The sequence below is a fragment of the Talpa occidentalis genome, unplaced genomic scaffold (genome assembly GCF_014898055.3).
Source record: "Talpa occidentalis isolate TD23 unplaced genomic scaffold, MPIMG_talOcc4v2.1 talOcc4.6, whole genome shotgun sequence".
Taxonomy (NCBI): domain Eukaryota; kingdom Metazoa; phylum Chordata; class Mammalia; order Eulipotyphla; family Talpidae; genus Talpa; species Talpa occidentalis.
This window is the reverse complement of record NW_023604972.1, coordinates 114,131,798-114,148,446: the sequence shown is the minus strand read 5'-3', so window position 1 is coordinate 114,148,446 and position 16,649 is coordinate 114,131,798. Positions and strand designations below refer to the sequence as shown.

At 36.0% G+C, this 16,649-nt stretch overlaps 1 long non-coding RNA gene across 1 annotated transcript; it reads left to right on the top strand.

Annotated features, from left to right (window-relative positions):
- The first annotated feature begins 1,509 nt into the window (after positions 1-1,509).
- LOC119261296 (uncharacterized) lies at positions 1,510-15,565 on the top strand. The gene is made up of 5 exons (XR_005128975.2): positions 1,510-1,540; positions 2,219-2,343; positions 9,787-9,902; positions 13,562-13,681; positions 15,174-15,565. It is a non-coding gene; the product is annotated as an uncharacterized LOC119261296 (long non-coding RNA).
- Positions 15,566-16,649: the final 1,084 nt, after the last annotated feature.

Genomic DNA, 16,649 nt, shown 5'->3' with positions numbered 1-16,649 from the left:
ACAAAATTTTAAAAAAAGAACTACCATATTATTCAGCAATCCCACATCTAGGTTTCTATCTAAAGAGAAAAAAACACTAAATCAAAACACATATGCACTCCCATGTTCATTGCAACATAATTTACAAAAGCCAATACATGGAAACAACCCAAGTGTCCAACAATGGATGACTATATGGAGAAATTATAATACACACACACACACACACTCACACGGGGATATGATTAAGCCATAAAAAAAAAGAAAAAAATCTTGCCAATCTTTTCGACAACATAGATAGACTTTGAGGGCATTATGAGAAGTAGAATAAGTCAAACACAATAAGACAAATAAGACATGACCTCTCTTATATGGAGAATCTAAAACAAACCAAGGTTACAGGCACAGAAAACTGATATTTGATTGCCATAGGTGGGGCTAGGGATAGGAGAAATGGATGGACTAAAAATAAGGATTTTTCGTTTAAAAAAATACACACACACACACACACACACACACACACACATCAAGTTGGCTGCTAAGGGTAAAATGGGAGTTACAGACCCAGAAGACAAGAGACACAGATCAGTTTAAACTGGAACAGCCTCTAAGAAATGTTCACCTTGGAGAGGGTATGGAACTACACAAGCACAAGAATTGGAACTGATTGGTGCTCACAACTAGTGACAACAAACGGACTTCAGCCAAATCCACTTTCCCTGCTTTCTCAGCCACTGTTTTCTCAGCTTTGTTTTCAAGCTCCAGTCCTAACCTAAACAGACTCCTATTCCTAATACCTCCTAGAGTCTCTCTCATGCTCAGAGAGGTCTCCCCAAAGCACTGTCTTCTTGGCTTTCATTAATCAATAAACACTGACTCCTTGCCTGTCCCACCAGGGTCCATGGAGTCCTCCTTTCAATTTTGATTAGGGGGTCTCGAAGCCTTTCCTGGCCTGGGAGCATGGCCACCTTGATGGGTTCTTCTGACCCCTGACAGGTGGAGCAGCAAACGTTGGTATGTTGCTACCTTAATGGCCCTCGTTTTATGGGGGAGGTTGGGATTAGACAGAGGGGCCCAACCTGTACCCTTGTCCAGTGACATATACATAGGAAAATTTGGGGAAAGGCTAAAAAAGGAGAAAAAATAGGAAATTCTGGTAGATACCTGACTCATAGCATCCTAGGGAAACCCCCCCCCCCCCCGCCGGCGCAAAGCCGGAAGTGCGAGCCTTCTCACCACAGAGGCCCCGGCCCCCTGCGGTGCGGCGTCGAAAAAGGAAGGTGAATTTTCACGTTGTTTCTCATTGGCCATCTATCCTTTTATCTCCCAGGAACAGCAATGCCTTCCTGTTTATCTCATTTGAGTCCTGATAACTCGCCTTAACTTTCTTTAAGCCTGGAGTGCACAGGTGCCTGATGGTTCTTGCACGTCGGGCGGCTCAAGTTGAGGGCACAAAAATCTGACCGGACAGAAATGTGGGGCGGCACTCCGTTATTGGCGAGACCAGGCCGGACAGAAATGTAGGTTGCACCCATTTACAGCGCTGTGGTGTAGGTTCAAGGTGAGGCCGCTCATGCCCAGGGTACCACACCAAACATATTTTTCCCTGTAAATGCTTCACCTAACAAGAAACTTAATGTATCAGTCAGCCCTTTCACCAAGCCAACTTCGGACCCTCTCGGCCCAAGCAGGGCTGACTATATTGTTACCAGCCTGCTTCTCTTTATTTTTTCCTTGCACTTTTTTTTTTTAAAGATTTATTTATTTATGCATACAAGAACTGGGGTACAGGTCAGAGATGCAGGGGGTGAGAGGATTCACCAGAGACAGAGTGGGGAACAGAACAGGCAGACTGACTGAAGTACGCTGCTGAGTGGAGCAGCGGGGCGAGTCAGGAGAGGTCGGTCTTGCCATGTGGGTTTCTCCCTGGCCGGGAATTGAACTCGTGCTGCAGTGGCTGCGGATAGCTTCATAGTGCTGCGTCTTAACCCCTTGCACCACCAGGGAGGCCCCACTTTATTCTTTATCGTATCAAAACTTTCTGCCTTGGGCCTCACCCTCCAGCGCCTCTGGCTTGTACCCCAGTGCTTGCATAAATAAATAAATCTTTAAAAAAAAACAAAAAAAAAAAAACTTTCTGCCTTTAGCCCCATTTTGCCGCTCTCCACTGGAGACTGCTTCATGATGTCTTAGCTTGTTCGTATCAACTAAATTATCGTCTTTAATCACTTTTTGACAGTTTTTGGCAATAAGGAATGAGATCTGAAGGCTGCTACAGCTTATGGAACTAAGAGACACAGACGAAGTGTTTTGGAAACCCTGGAGTTCACCGTTTGTCTCCTCCTTACCTGGGGCTTTCAGTGGGTGAGTCACTCTTGGGTTTGAGCTCTGCTCTTGCGTGCAGTTATCAGTAATATCAAACTTTATTTTGGGACCCAGACGTTTCCAAGATTTGTTCAATTTCTTGGAAAGGTTCTGAGTCCTGGAAAGTTGCCAGGGTCTGTTAAGCTTCTCAGAAAGGATCGAATGTCCAGAGAAGGTTCCAAGATAGTTATATTGGGAGTCTACAATGGGTGCAGCCATTAGAGGACTCACAAAGCCTCAAAGTAAGTCCACAGCATAAACCACTGGGAGCCTTGGGAAATAAATTAAGACAAGAAATTCAGACTGTTTTGACCATCAAAATCAAAATCTTAGTAGACACTATTAAAAAGTCAGACTATTAAAAGTCAAATGTCATCTGGCACTGTAAAAAAAACTAATGAAAAGAGTAATCCATTGCTAATGGTACTCTTGGAAATCAAAGCACAAAATTAGGGGGCATGGCTTAAGCATAAAAATGTTTTGCACTTCTCTAAATAGAGACTGTCTGCATCATGAAGTTTTTAAATAAATTCTGTTGTAGATCTTAAATTATTTTGTTAAACATTTTTGACATTGAATATAGAAAAAAATTCTAAAGGTAGTCACAAAAATCTATCAGAGCTAATATACAAAAATCAGTTGTGTAACTATGCACTAGCAATGAACAATATAAAAATGAGATTATGAAAACAATTCCATTTTTCTTTCCTAATTGCAATAATTATAAAATCTAATATGAAAGTGCACATCTTTGTCATGATCCCAATCTTGGGAGAAAACACTCAGTTCTTCACAATTAAAAAGGATGTTTGCTGCTTTTTATCTGCTTGACAAAGTTCTCATTAGGGACTAGAATAAAACAATTTCATGATTAGGTTTTGAAGTTTATTGAATTTTTTTTTCCTGAGTCTATTGAGGCTATCATGTGGTTTTGGTTCTGTAATCCATTAATATGGTATAGTACATTAATTGATTTTTGGAGCTTAAATCAACTTTGCTTTCTTGAGATGAATATTTCATGAGCATGGTGTATAATTCTCATGCTGTTGATTTTCAGATATTTTTCTATCGCTTTTGTATTTAGAGATTTCTATTCTTTTTTTTTATATTACTTCCTTTTTCCTTCATTGAAAGTAATCTGCTCCTTTTTGCCATTTTCATAATACAGCCTTAAATTATTAACTTGGGACCTTTTTTTTCCTCTCATATAAACTTTCAGTGCTATAAATATCCACTTAACACTGCCTTACCTGCATCTCATAAACTTCAACATGATGTGCTTTTATTTGCACTTCATTCAAAATATTTTTAAATTTTTATTCTGAGGTTTTTTGGTCCATAATTTTTTAAAAGTGTGCTTTTAAATTATCAAATACTGTATATTTCCTCTTTCCTTTGTTTCTTTAATTTAATTTTGTTATTTTCAGAGACATACTTTTAATGATCTCTTTAATTTGAGATCTGTTTTATCTCTAGCATGTGTTCTATCTGAGAAAGTTTGAAAAGAATGTGGATTATGCTGCTGTTGAATGGAATGTTCTAATAATATCAGTTTGGCCTATATGACTTATACTGTTTTTCAAGTCTCCCAGAGCCTTACTGATTTTCTTTATAACCATCATCACTATTGACTGTAGAGTATGGACATCTCCAATTGTATTTTACCCAATTCAAAATTCAGTATTGGGCCTCCCCTGGTGGCGCAGTGGTTGAGCGCTGGGTTGCGAGGCTGCCCGCAGCCTCTGCAGCGCCAGTTCAATCCCCAGCCACCAGCGAGGGTCCCACAAAAAAAAAAAAAAAAAAATTCAATATTAACAGTCATACAAAATACACCAACTTGTCAGAAGTAGCTAAAAACAGATCTCAGTCCAGTCAGTAACAATATGCAAAAGACCCTTAAACACAGTTGGACAATTTACATCAGGGCTTTCCAGATGACATAAGGATGTCCAGTTTAGAAATGAATAATAGACAACTACTTCCAGTTACCCATAATCCTCCACCAGAGTCATTGGGTACCCTCCCCCACTTAGTTGCTCACCTCCCTTCCCTGTTGTTGTTTCAATTCTATAGCCAGATTACTGGAATCTGTTTTGGTTTAGTATTATCTATTCCTTTGTTTTGTTTCTTTATTTTCCACATACAAGTAAAGTCATCTGGTATTTGTCTGCCTTCTGAATTATTTATCTTAGCATAATTCCCTCCTATTTGATCCATGTTGTCACAAGTAACAAGAGCCCTTTTTTTTAATATCATAGTAGTATTCCATTGTGTATATATACCACATCTTCTTAATCCACTCATTTATCCTTGGGCACTTAGTTTCTTTCCACTAACTTGACTGTTAAAATAAGACTACAATTAACATAGGAGTGCATATATCCTTCAAAATATTTTTGTATTATTTGGGTAAATAACTAGAAGTGAAACTGCTGGATCATATGGTGGATCTATTTTTAAAACATTGAGAAACTGCTGCATTGTTTACCATAGGGGTTGGACAGGTCTACATTTCCAACAGTGTACAAGGATTCCTGTTTTGATATGTGCTGTTCTTGGGGGTGTGAAGTGACTTCTCGCTGTTTTGAGTTGCATTTCCTAGATGATAAGTGACGATGAACATTTTTTCATGTGCCAGTTCTCTATCTGTATGACTTCTTTAGAGAAATGACCATTTAGCTCTTCTGCCCATTTTTTTGATTAGGTTGTTTTCTTTTTGCTGAGTTTTTTTTAAGATCCTGGACATCAGTCCCTTGTCAGAACAAATGTTCCAGATTTTTAATTTTCCGAAACATCTCTTATAAAGGATGAAATAATTTCATCATAAGAACAGAATGCAGAATGAAGGGTGAAATTGGGATATTAAATTTCATTGCAGGTCTTATATCTGGAAAGTTCCAAATTTGTCTCTTTGGTGTCAATGGCAGTGTGAAATATAAGCCTTTAACTTTCTAACAGGGTTTCCAAATGCCTCTTCCTTATGGTATGTAGTATGTTCTTCCTTTCTCTCAGTAATTCTCCAGAGGTTAGCATAATAGGAAGATGAGAGTCAAAGGCCATGGGGGAGATGATCCTGGGCCATCAGCTATTTTACTACCAATTCTAGTTTCCTTAAGGGGTTTGAAACTGTCATTCTGCTCAAAGGTTTAAGTACTTATGACAGCCTTGGACAGCAAAAAGATAGTCGATTTTCCAGTGTAATAGTACTTGCATTGTAGTGACCACTACATTCATAAATTTCTAGCACTGATTCCCAGAGTGGCCAACAACAGGGCCTTCTTAGCATTACTAGAGTTTTGACATCATTTTCAGTATTTAGAAAATGGTCTTTTCCTCACCTCTCACAGTGATGGCCTTACTTTTTTCTTTTGTTTTAAATAAAATAGATTTGGACTTTTAGCTGTGATTTTAACACAGTATATACACATGTTGATTCTCAATAATGAGCTTATATGATGTTATAACATTTTACTTCAATAAAAATTTAATTTAATTTAATTTAATAGAATGTGGTTGCATTTCTTAGATATCTTAACCCTGCTTAAGAAAATTAATAAGGGCCTCCCCTGATGGCGCAGCGGTTGAGCGTTGGGCTGTGAAGCTGCCTGCAGCCTCGCAGTGCTGCTTTTATCCCCAGCCGCCGGCTAGGGTCCCACATGGCACGACAGACCTCTCCTCCCACGCCCGCTGCTCCCCTCATCAATGTATTTCTGTCCATCTGCCTGTTCTGTTCCCCGCTCTGACTCTGGTGAATTCTCTCACCCTCCCGCGCTTCTGACTGTATCCAGTGCTTGTATAAATAAATTTAAAAAAAAAATCTTTAAAAACAAATTAATTAATTAATTAATTAAGAAAATAAGAAAATTAATAAATTATGATGCTCTGAATAAGAAAATAATAAATTACTTGACATTATGAAAGGTTTATATACTCTTTAATGATATTTTTATTCTAAAAGTCATTTTAAATTTTCAGTAAAATATTAGAAAGTTTTTACAAATTGACTAAATACAATAAATAGATCTAAATGTTTGCAACTGCTTTCATGGATTTGGTTATTTAAAATACAAATTATTATACATTTAATAATGGGAAAGTTTCAATATCCCCAATAAATCAGTATAAAGCAGTAATATTACAATCCTTGTTGATAATATGTAAAATGTGTTTGGCTTACAATGACAGAAATATTTACAAAAAACAAAGAAAAAGCAAGTTGAAAATATCATATAAGAAGCTATATCTTCCTGTTACAAGAATAATAAATTCTAGGTTGTAATGTATAGCATGGTAAGTCTAGTTAATAATAATGTATTGTGTATTTATATTTGCTAAGTGAGTAGATCTTAAGTGTTCTCATCACACACACAAAAAGATGACCACTGCGTGAACTGATAGATATGTTAATTAACTTGATTGTGGCAATAATTTCACTATATATATGTTAAACCATATATATGTATGTTAAATCAACACATTTTGCACCTTAAAAATCATGTTGTGTAACCTGAATACATATGCGTTTCATTTATGAATCATACCTCAATAAAGCTGAAAACAAAATTTAAATATATATACAAAAATATACACCTGCATTTGTATTGATCATTTACTATGTTTTGAAAAAAAATCCTTCATGACATTGAAAATAAATCAGTTGTATACTTTGCTTTCATAGTTCTAAAAGTTAAAAAGTAAAGCATACCAGCCTTTCTTTTGTACATCTTTAGCCAACATTGTCTTCATTCCCACATATTTTCCCATGTCCTTATTTTTAAAATGATAGTTAAATATTAGAATTTCTTATACAATGTCACACATAGTGACAATTCTATAGAATAAATTAACATCTTTGTGCTTCAACATTTTTAAATGATAAACTTTTCTAAGGATACTCACCTATTTAAATTAGATACTTGATTTGTAAGGTAAACTGGGTGTTACTAAAAGTAAATTTATTTCAATAAATGCATGCACAGCTGTGTTTCTCAAATCAAGATTTGAAAGCAGGACTAAAAGGAAATGAGATGTGGCTCTTAAAAAGTGCAAAAGCTATTTCAGCCCTTCACTAGTTTCCAGACAGTAGGCAAAACTTTTTACGTAAATTATCTCATATAATCCTTACACTGAGAATAAGATAGTATTAATCATATTTTACAACTGATATTTATAAGACATAATACATTTTTAATGACAACTGTTAATTGTTTCTAACAATCATACTATGGAATATGTTACTTCATCAGGAACTTGAGTCATTTTGCCAGGCAAATCTATCCACAGTTGCTGCATTCCAAAAAGAAGATTTTCTCCCACCATTTTACATTGTTATTTCCATCACAGGAAAAATTATTGGAAAACTGAAATTTTAGTGACCAAACAGCTTCCTGTGGTTGTTCATCACATTGAATTTAATGGTAACTCAAACTCTGGTTCTGATTCCCACAAGATTGAATTTGTATATTTTTCTTGAGTCTGATCACTATTTGATATTTTTAAAAGTCATTAGTAAATAAGTGGGGAAGTACATATTTGCATGCCCTAATTCTAATGATCCCCAGGGAAATACACTAATGAGGACAGAGTAGTGTGGGGATCAAGGGCCTGGCCTCCAGGATCAGAATCCCAGACCTGCCATTTCCTCCAAATGACCTCAGGGAAACTTACTTTGTTGAACTTCAGTTTTAATAGTGCCTATTTCATAGGATTCCTGTAATGATGAAAGAGATCACATTATTCAAAGAAGTTTGAAAAGTGCTTTTCCTAGTAGGTTCTCAATAATTCCTTTTTTTAAAAAAATTCTTTTAATTGTGTTAACAGTAGGATTCTGTCAGGTATCACCACCATAGTATACCCACCACCAAGTCACCCATAGTCCACGCCGCCACAGTGCTTCCCTCTTTCTTGTTGCTCCCTCTTCTCCTCCCCCTTTTGGATGTTTCCATCAATAATCAGTTTTCAAGGGTTAGCTTTTAAGCTTGCCTTTCTCAGTGATTCTTAATGAGAGCTATACCAGTAGGTTGAGTAAGTGAACACATCAGTGATTATGCTCAGCAAGCTTCTGTCTGCACTGATATTAGTAGGAAAGACTGACTTATAAAAATCTTTTCTTTAAACACTGTGATTAAATGTTTTAGTGCCTCAAAAGATACCATGAAAAAAAGAAAAGACAACTCACAAATCAGGAGAAAACATTTAAATCACATATCTGATGAATAATTTGTATTGAGAATGTGGAAAGAATTCAATTCTATAATAAGAAAACAAACAAATCAATTTTTAAAATAAGCCAAAACATTTACACATACGTTTAAACAAAGAATTCCTAATAAAAACATCAAAGACACAAAGAAAAGATAATCCCTGCTCATGGATTAAAAGAATTAACATTGTTAAAATAGCCATTTTCTCCAAAGCAATACACAGATCCAGTGCAACCCCTATCAAGACTTCAACAGCATTCTTCAAAGAAACAGAACAATCATTACAGAAATTCATATAGAACCACAAAAGACTCTCAATAGTCAAAGCAATCCTGACAAAAAAGAACAGTGATATCACACTCATAGACTTCAAACTGTACTACAAATGGGTAATGAAAACAGCATGGTACTGTAATAAAAACCAACATGAAGAAAAATGGAGAATTGAGAGCCCAGAAATAAGCCCACATATATATATATATGGACAGTTAATCTACAACAAAGGAACCAAGAGTATACACTGAAGAAAGAAAAATCTGTTTAGCAAATGGTATTGGGAAAACTAAGAGCCACATGCAAAAGAATGAAACTAGGCCACTGTCTCACACAATACACAAAAATTAACTCAATATGGATTAAATATTTGGATGTAAGACCTGAAAACATTTTTGAGAAACAAAAATCTGCGTCTGAATTGAAAGAGGGAGACCCAGGCAAGGAGGCAGAAAGAGCAATGGCACAACATTGAGAGGTGTGTGAGCTGAGATACGTGGACAAGGAGGCTGGAGATGAAACTGAGGATGGCATCATCAGGGCTTGGTGATCAAGCACATTTTCTTTGACCCTAAACTGTCCTGCAGTGTCTCAGTCATAATTATTTCATTAAAGATCTCATAAGAATTGGCAGGCCACCAAGAACCTTAGCGATCATTTGTTTTTATTGTTGTTATCAATTATATGCCTAATTCACTAACATCTAAATATGAAATAAATATGGTCTACTCAATGTAGTGGATATTTATTGGAAACATATTTAAATTAGAATATATAAGGAATTTACTGCCTTCTTTTTCATATGAAGTGTGTTTGAAAAGGCATAAAGCTACAGAAACATTTATTTCAATAATAAACAAGTCTCAAACATCTTCTGCATTACCTCTCAAACCTTAGATTGGTGCTGTCTGATAAATAAAAAAGATCCACAAGAAAGTTCATTAGTCTAATCTGTTTCCTACTGCAGATTGGATGGAGTGAAGGGGGCCCAGGGATGGCAAGACCAACTCTAAAGCATGAAAAGACATGCAGTACTATAGGCCTGGATTTTGAGGGGCCTGGAAAGGACACTCATGAATAGAGGTAAATAAGACTTATTTTGCTTAGCATAGATCAAAGGAGGCATCTAGTGATCAATGATTTTTGAGTTGGACCTTGAGTCATTAAGTCCCATTAAGTCCCTAAAGGTAGAATTCGCATATCTGCAGTAACCTAACTTTTCAGAAAAGTCAGACAGAGGAAGCAGTCTCTGCACACCTTTCCTGAAACTATTTTCCTGAAACTCTACAACTTTCAAAAACCCTACATATTGTAGCAGATTATCAGTACCAACCTTTCTCTTGGTACTCACCTTTATATGCACACCCTCAGTTTCTTACTGTGAACACACTGGGCTCTTACTGAAGGCTTAAATCTCAGCTCAGGAACATATTAGGAGCACAAGCAGAACAGTCTAGAACACCAAGCCTAAGCCCAAAACTGCAACTTTCAACCCTGACCTGCGTTCCACTTGGCCTCCAGAGATTCCTGGATATTGAGAGTCAGTTAACCACAGAAATGGTTCATTATGTGTTATATATGCTGTCATCCTTCCTTGTCTTTCCCCACTCCCCTATGAGGTCTTCCTTTGATCACCACCTATTTGAGTTACCCATCCCTAGTAACAAATTACCCTGAAATACAGTAGCTTAAAATGACAACTATCTTATTTTGCCAATCAAGAATTCAAGCAGGTCCCCACTGGGGCATTCTTCTATTCTGTGTTGACTGGGGCAGTCAGTACTAGAGTCAGTTGATGGACTGACTGGTCAATAAGGTCCAAGATGGTTCTATTCCATGACTTGGCAGGGATGATTGCAAAACTGAATTCAGCTGAGACTGTTAACCAAAATCCTGACTTTTGGCATTTCCAATATGGTGGTCTCAGGATATTCAACTTCTCTGACATTGTAGGGCTCTCAGAGGGCTTGCTCTGAGAGTTAGTTAGGGGAAGTTACCTTTTTCTTAAGGTCTGGACCCAGAAACTAGAGAGTGCTACATCCATGGTATTGTGTTAACACAGAAAACACCCTGATTCAAGAGGGAGGACCATAGATCCATCTAGGAATCACAGGAATATTAAGTCAAGATCCGCTTCCAGTGAAATCCAAACTAAATTATGGGTGTTCAGAATATGCATTATAATCAAACACCACACCTCAGAGTTCACCATTCATGCAGTAGTCACACATTAGCTTATTTGAAAGCACATGGGTAGGCATGAAGATAGGAATTCCCCTATCTTTCTGAGGAGTTCTGCTAAACAGGGTAGATCCCATTCCTATATAATCCCATATCAACTCTCTTGAGAACATGAACCCTGGCTTCTTAGCCCACCCATGTCCATGCCAGAGCCTTGCTCCAATCATGGGGCATGTTTTTAAGGTTATTTCTCTCACTGGCCAACTGATGGCTCCAGGCACTCAATTCCCTCTCTACCTCACTTCTGACAGTCAGCTCACTGGGTTGTACTTGTGATTGCTGTTGATATTGATGGCCTAAAATGTATGGAAATGCTTTAGAGTGTAGGAACATGTTCAAAGCTTTTGGAGGCAAGAATCAGCTGAGTATGGTTGTTTAGGGTATATGAAAACATTTAACCTAAATTTCATTTTCTTTTTTCTTCACTTGTCTTTTTATATGAAGAAAGGATGACTTCACACAAAGGGACCTAACAGCTCTTAGAGACTCTCATACTACATCATATTGGGCATATTGTTTATACTACCAGAAAGAAAATTGTCATAATTTTCATGCTAGATTCCTGAAGATCTAGGAATTCCGTTTTCTGTTTTCAAGTTATTTTCTAAATAAGTAGGTTTTGAAAGAAATAAGGCCTATGTGACTTAGTTTCTTCTGACACACTGCAACACTAATCCTTCTATTATCTGCCCAATGGGAGTGTGAAAGGATTAAATGGAATAAGAGATGTAGAAATGATATGGAAGTGAAATACCAGAGTGTTGGTTTGGGTAAATGTCTAAATTCCTTGAGTGCAAAGGTCATACAATACCTGAGTCTTAATAAATGTTATAATTATTTGTTGAAATAAATAAAAGCATTGTCATTAATTCTACAAAAATACAGCTTGTGAAATGATGCAGGGAAAATAATGTTTCAATTTCACAGAATAAGAACCAGCAAGTACTTAGAATCAGCAATTAATTATCCACTAGTAAGACCTATTATGAATTGTCCCAAATTCATAAGTTCAAAGAAATTGCAAAGTATACAACTCTGAAAAATATAAGAAATTGTTGCCTAGTGCATTTCTAAGAAGGAAATTTTTAGTGGAATTAGAAATAGAAAATAGTGTGAAGAGATAATTTTTCTGTGAATCAGATGGATTATTTTTAGCTCTTAGGAAATATTGTAACAGCCACCATAAAAGCCTCTGGCTGGGATGTTTAAAGGTGAACATTTTCAACCTCCAACCAGGCAGTGTGGGGGAAGGGTGAGTCACTGTGCAAGAGAACAGGGAGTCATGTGGTCCAACTGTAAAATAGAAAAATTGCATGTAATTATTTTACAAGCAGAGTGCGATGATGTGAAAGGAAGAACTAATGATGATGCACTCAGCTTGTTAGAGGCTTTTCCTTCTGGGGAGCTCAAGGTTACAAGAAGTGCTGCTCACTGGAATTTTTTTTCTTTCCTTTCCCTGGATACATAATGCTACAATAAACCCTGCACAGAGGGGGTTAATGCTGCAAGGATGTTTTTAAATAATTTCTGTGACCAAAGCCGGAGATACAAGTCTGGCAATAATTCTCCCTGACTTCAAGCATCCTGTATTGATTGATTAATTATTCCACCAATGAACTAACAGGTATTGACCTTATCTGGTTGAGTAGCATTTAGCCAAAAGTCAGTAATCTACATCGATCACTTAATGGAACATCAAAGCTCAGCATTCTGACAGGTTTATGTCATTCAGCAAAAATCTGTCTATGTTTTGCTGATACCTTGACCTTTGGTATCAAGCAGTCTTTACAGAAAACGAAAAGCAATGACAAAATCAAATCTTGGAAATAGTGCTTTGTTATGTAAAAGGAAGTTCTTCTTGGACTGTTGCAAATAGCATTTGCTAAAATCCCATTGTGGGTTTTCTTTGCAAACTGAAAAGAATCATGCTAGTGATATTTGATATTCTGCTGAAGCATAAAAATATCAAAACAATGAACTCTTAGATAATTAACACTACAGCAGAGCTTCACAGAGGTAACATCCGACAAGTCACATTCTCTGGGGGAAGGTATGGAAAGAAAACTTGGGCCAATGATTCAGAATGGACAGAACCAGGTGAATCAGTCCTTGTACCAAAATTCTGATTCAAACATTCAGCCAAAACCACTGCTCCAATCAATTACCTACATCATCCTCAGACACTAGAAGAGTTATAATAAGCAACAGAGCACCATTTGATAATGTCTACACCTACCTTTACAATGAGAATTATATACTTTGAGAGCATATACAGTAAATGAGAAAAATACACAGTAGACTCTTAGTATGTTTCTGGTTCCTCCACATTAAGAAATTGGGGATGAAACCCTTAACCAGCATGATCAGGCGATGATGCCAGTACAGTTGCTCTGAAATCTCAGTACAAATGCTCTGAAATCCTCTTCTGTGTCTCTCAATACTACTATTAGTGCATAAAAATACCCACCACTTACTTCAGAAATCTTATTTTTAAATTTCAGTTTTTGCTTATGCACTTGACTCAAGAACAGTTACTGAACGCTAAGACTTGCCTTCTAAGGACGCTTTTGCTACCTTCTAATGTGTTAGATGGCGAGTCTTCTCATGCAGCGCTGTGTCAGGTAATAATGTGCTCTCTCCGTGTCTGCTCCTAAAGGCTGCTTTTGGTCTGAAGGATCCACCTTATAATGTGCTGTGGTGCTAAGTAGTTTGCCTATTGGGTTTAAAGCTTTTTAGTGTGAAGTATTATTCCTGCTTGGAGTCTTACTTAAAATGCTTTTCACAACTGCCAAGCAATTTGATTCATCATTTGTAGTGCCCAATATGACTTATCTGCCTGCATTTAAAGACAAACCATGGGTTGTGGCTCCACTACAGTTTGATAAATTTGATTTATGTCCATGACTTTTCTTAATTAAAGCTAAAGTTTCCCTTTACCAACAATGTTTTTCAATAAATGCTGAATATTTTCCTCTACTAATCTAATAATCACTGTCTTTATAAAAATGGCAAGGAGAGTTCAACCTGCATTCTGAATCTTCTATTCTTATCTATTATTTCTGTGGTACTGGCTATATTACAGTCATAGGTTTCCTTATCAGCAAAATATGGTTGTTGGTGTAGGAGAAATTTAAGTTCCATTCTATTACCTATATTCCTTAGGCCTCCTTGAACACTAACCAATAATTTATTTCAAAATATGTTCATCAGAAAGTTCATAAGAAAAGAAAAAGGAAAAAATATGATGGAGTGCCTTTTCCTTCAAGCTAAAATGAAATCAGAAAGGACAAGAAGTAAGAGACACTTTATAGTAAACTTAAATGACCACATGAAGTTGTGTGATTGACTAGTGGATAAACTTCAGTGCCTTTGGAACTGAAAGTTGATTTCATTAAGAATCTGACTAACAAACACATCTCACATGGTATAATAATCATGGAAAAAAATATGACATAAAACTTAGGATCATTATGAAAGGAAAGAGAACTTACACTTTCTTCACCTGGGCCTTCTGCATGGTTCATAAACTTTGATAAAGTTCATAAAATTATTAAAAATCTAAAACAGATACTTTCACATTAGACTTAATTTCCTCTTAAATATGATTAAATTTTATGAAGCTAGTAAAACTGCACATTTTTGTTATGATTTTGTAGAATGTATAATGTATTTTGTCCTAATAATACTTCTTTTAATTTAGGCATACATATTAACAGTGACTGTTGACTGACATTTTAGTAATTTATTTAGATTTTGTGTTGATTTCATATCTATGAGAGAATTTGTCTCCTTATATATTTTGCTCTATAATATAAACTAGTCAACTGAATTTACATTAATGCTTATTTATCTTCATAATATGTATCGTGTCCCTATATGTTAAGTAGAAGATTCAAGGTCCTCCTGGAGAAATAAAGATAAGACTAACTTTTCCAAAAGCGCTAACTTTGGGATTTTCATAATTTGAAGAAGAATTAATAAAACAAATTAACAGAATAGTCATCCAGTTGAGCAGGCTTATTCTAGGCAATTTGGGAAGGAAGTACATAAAGTGTTAATAAGTGTAACTAAACGAGGCACACTCATACTATTAGCTAAATTTCTATAATCCAGGTCATTGAAGAAAATGAAGAACCAAGAAATTAAATATATGGAGTCCAGAGAATCAATACCAACTATACTGCAGTTCAAGGCTCCCAAATGGCCTCAAAAGACTTACCAAATTTTGCTTTCCCACACAATGAAGAATTTCTGTTGCTCCCCATCCTTGTCAACGTTTGGTGCTGTCAGTGTTTTGTATCTTTACCATTCATTGTTTTAATTTGCAATTCCCTAATGTTGAGCATTCTTCTCAAATTTTATTATTGACGACATATACTACCAGTTGTTTTCTTTTGACAAGATCATTTCATTCATTTCCAGGGAGTGTGTCTCATGTACCCAAATCTGTCATCTGTTATTTAAAGTAAAAATGATGCCTTGGAGTTAAAAAGAAAAGAAAAGAAAAGCACCTAGTTTTACTTCCTTCTCAAATAACTGCACAAATGCTTTTCCCTCAAACAACCATATTTCTCTACACTTTATAGTAAACTATATGATTATAGTATAATGTTGTATGCATCCTTTCCATTTTATCCTGCAGAGTATTAAAAATACACATACTTAATAGTCAAGATTCAGTAAAGTTAATGTTTGTGCTTTATCATATGTAAGTTGAAATCTTTTTTAAAAAAAGTGAGTTCATGGCATTGAAAAATACATTGATGATTATATAGCTTCATGTAAGTGGGTTGATTTTATGCTGAATGATTAGCTTTACCCACCACCAATTTTGTGAAAAACAAGTAATGTTTTAGTGTTATTACATAAATAGTTTTGAACTTTGGACTCCCTGGAAAGACCTTAAGGATTCCCAGTGTTTCTTGAATTAGACTTTTAAAATTAATTAAAGTCCTGAAAATTTACTAAAACTTGCACACCCACATTCTAGACAAATATGCATACACAAGAAACTTCATATATGATGTAGGAGTTCATTGACAACAAAGAGGCCATCTATACACTAAGAGAATACGATGAATGAAGCCTGCTTAAGAGCTGTGGGGTTTGTTAGTTGTCTAAGTATAATTTCTATTACAGAATTTTGAGAAGTCTTAAAGTATAAGTACCTATATAAATTTTAGTGTCCAGAAATTATGTGTGCCACATGCAATGTTATAAAATGTTAAGAAAATCATTTAAATAATAATGATGTTTCTACAACCAAGGTTTAGAAATGTGATTTTTAAGAAATACTCAGTCCCTACCTTTAATTTCTTCCCTATTAAGATACTATAAATTATGAAGATCATTTATATTTGAGGTGTTGGTTGGATGCTGATTTTCTGGTGATTTCAATTTTGTTTTGCTTTGGTTTTCCTTGTCATGCTCACAAACAAGGGGGATAAGAAAGGTTTTCTATATTTGAGCCAATTGCTGTCAGTGAACTCATGAGAAGATCCCTTGAACATCAACCTTCAAGTCAGCTTCAAAGGTATCACAGAAGATAGCATGCAGGTACTGTGTTCCTTGTTTACCAGTGAAAGAGTA